Below are 3,437 nucleotides of genomic sequence, written 5' to 3'. Positions count from 1 at the left end.
ATTGAATGTGTTTTCCTTGTTAGTTTATCATCATAAACTGAAACTTAGTCATTCATGATAAGATTATTCATTCATTTAGAACACGTATATTAAGCTATAATGAGCATAGTTTATGGATTCATAGCATTAAGGCATTCATAAAAGAATTCTTATACATTACAATCGTTTTGGATAAACTATAAAAGGTATAGTTTATGTATCATTTACTTCTCAAACTTGTTTACCAAGGGTTTTCAGTTTAGTTCACGTAAATCTGTTAATGAATAAATTTGTGAGTCATTCCCTTCGGGATTACTTCCAAAGTAACAAAGTCAAAAAGTCCTGTAAATTGTAACCAGAGTCTCTTGTAGGGAGAACGTGATAGTTGTGTATAGATCTATATTGGGTTTGACAAACCCACACCAGAGCTGCTTGCAACAGCTAGACCGGCAGGTCTGTGGTGACAAGTGTCATTTAACGGCGACGCCTGAAGAACGTCGTATTACGAGGCCGTCTATGTCAAGTATGGTTATGATAGTTCACATGTGGTATTAACAATCATAAGATTTACGGGTTCTAACTTTAAATTAGTGAGTTATGTCGATTTAGCTCTCAGAAATTACTTTAAGTATGGAATAATACTTGTGCGCTTTCATGTCAAAAAGGGGTTTTTATGCTGATTTAAAACCACGTTCATATCATTAACTCTGGAAATCATTTGTTCATTCTCGGTCCTGGTATTTAGGATCACATAACTTTTATAAGGAAAATATTGGATTTTCTTGGTAGTATACAACTCATTATAAAGATCGATTTTCCAACTCTTACTGTCAAAAGCTTATGAACTCACCAACCATTGTGTTGACACTTTTTCAAACAACTTGTATTCTCAGGAAATCGCTAAACAGGTAACAAAGTACTTTTGAGGATGGGACGTTGAGGCGTCAAACTTATCATATTTTGTCAACATATTGTAATTGATTTTGAAACATGTAATTCATACAATGATGTAACTCTTTCAATTATATATATGTTGGTTGTGTTTACTTTCATCACTATTGCCATTGTTGTTATGATACTACACATGAAGTCCTCCACCCCCCGGACGTTTCCGCCATCCTTGGTTTGTGGGTGTGACATTAGATTTGGCATTAAGAGCCTTTTTAGCCATGCATGCACGTAAAGTCTGCAACTTTACATGAAAGGCACGCCTTAGAAGCTTGGATTTGTAATTTGGAGTCATTGCATGGCTTAAATGAGTATGTATGGCTTAAGGACTGAAGGGACTCGACGAGTCACAAAGTTGACTCGGCGAGTCACATGAAGATGGCCGTGAACTCGACGAGTTGGATGAACAACTCGGCGAGTCCGATGAAGATTGCCATAGACTCGACGAGTTATATGAACAACTCGACGAGTCGGATGAGTTTTCCCCAAGTTATGAACGTATGTGTATCCGTCGTGTTACTAGAAGGAAACTCGACGGGTGGCCTTAGGGTTTCGATCGAAAATTGTAAGAACTCGACTAGTCACCCCAGTGACTCAGCGAGTGGGAAAAAACTTCAAGGAACTCGGCGAGTTAAGGTCAACATGGACTGTTGACCTTGAATGAGGACTTTGATCGGGTGTTAACTAGTTGGTTTATGGAGTACTTTGTGAGGACGAGGACTTACACGTATATTCGTACTATGGTAATAGGTGGTGGAGTCTTTTGCAAGTGATCCGAGAGTTGGGATTTATCTACCGAGTGGACATCTTCGAGGTGAGTTATCCTCACTATACTAAGGGGTCTAAGGCACCAAGGCCGGCCCATTGGATATGTTATCCTAGTAGTGTTAAATATTGAGTATGAGTTAGTGTTGCATGCTAGTGGTTATGCCAGTTAGGTAGACCTGTAGGACTGCCTGTGATGTTATATGATTATTGCATGCTCGGTAGTTATGTTATATGTTATGTGGGTTGGGTTGAGGTTGTACTACTCCATGTGGTAGCCAACAAACCCTAGAGTATTCCATATATGAGATGAGGGCCCGGTAGGCGTTCCAGACTCATACTGAGGACTCAGGAGTATGCCAGATATGAGCTGAGGGCCTGGTAGGCATTCCAGACTCATACTGAGGACTCGGGAGCATTCCAGATACGAGCTGAGGACCCGGTAAGCATTCCAGACTCGTACTGAGGGCTCGATGGAAATCCAGATACGAGCTGAGGGCCCGGTAGGCATTCCAGACTCGTATTGAGGGCTCGATAAGTGAGGGCTCGGTAGGCATTCCAAACTCACACTGTGGGCCCAAGGGTATTCCAGTCTATAGAGTTGTGGACCCGTTATGTGTTGTTCTTATTCATATTGTTATAATATGCTATTGTTGATATGGCTATGTGGACTGTATGTGTATCGGTATTTTGGGGGTACCTCACTAAGCTTTCGGGCTTACAGTTTCAGTTTATTGTTTCAGGTACAGTAGGGGATCGCGGCAAGGCAAAGGCATGATCGTACAGCTCTCCTATTATGTTTATGTTTCTGGGAAAACTCTAATAATTAGTATTTTGAAAACAAAGTTGTAATGTTTTGATGAGCTGACATGTCTTTTTAAAGTTTAAATTGGGTTGAAATTTTGTATGTTACAATTGATTCATCATCATGATTTAGAACTATCACTTATTTGTGATTTTATTATTACTCAATTTGGAATTGATGTTTATTCGAATTACTAGAGTTACCAATCGTCTGTAACCTTTACTTTTAAATTATTAATTTTATTTTTAACTTTACAAAATCATAATTTTAACAGATCTACATATACAAATTATCGATCAGATATTCAAACTACTATACTTCCGTAGTTTCAACCAATCATTAGATCATTATGAACTTACCGAGAAAAAATCTATATGTATAAATTATTATATTTTTTTTTTATCATTTTTCAATTGTTACCTTATAAATTAACTAAAATTATTTTTACCTTTCCAATCCGTGGTGTCCACGGGTTATAACCTAGTATATATATATATATATATATATATATATATATATATATATATATATATATATATATATATATATATATATATATATATATATATACTGATTTCTTCATATTGTTCCAAACAAAATAAAAATATATTTATGTTTATGTTTATGTTGGAAGGCATGTTTCCATCTTTTATATATATATATATATATATATATATATATATATATATATATATATATATATATATATATATATATATTTCTACTGATTTCTTCACAATGTTCCAAACAAAATAAAAATATATTTATGTTTATGTTTATGTTGGAAGGCATATATATATATATATATATATATATATATATATATATATATATATATATATATATATATATATATATATATATATATGGAATAGTGAATATGTGGCTGTCATGTATGTAATATTAGGTATAGAACCATTAAAATTGACTTTATTTTTAT

The sequence above is a fragment of the Lactuca serriola genome, chromosome 1 (genome assembly GCF_051521515.1).
Source record: "Lactuca serriola cultivar US96UC23 chromosome 1, Lser_US96UC23_V15, whole genome shotgun sequence".
Classification (NCBI taxonomy): domain Eukaryota; kingdom Viridiplantae; phylum Streptophyta; class Magnoliopsida; order Asterales; family Asteraceae; genus Lactuca; species Lactuca serriola.
Note: the sequence above shows the minus strand (reverse complement) of the source record.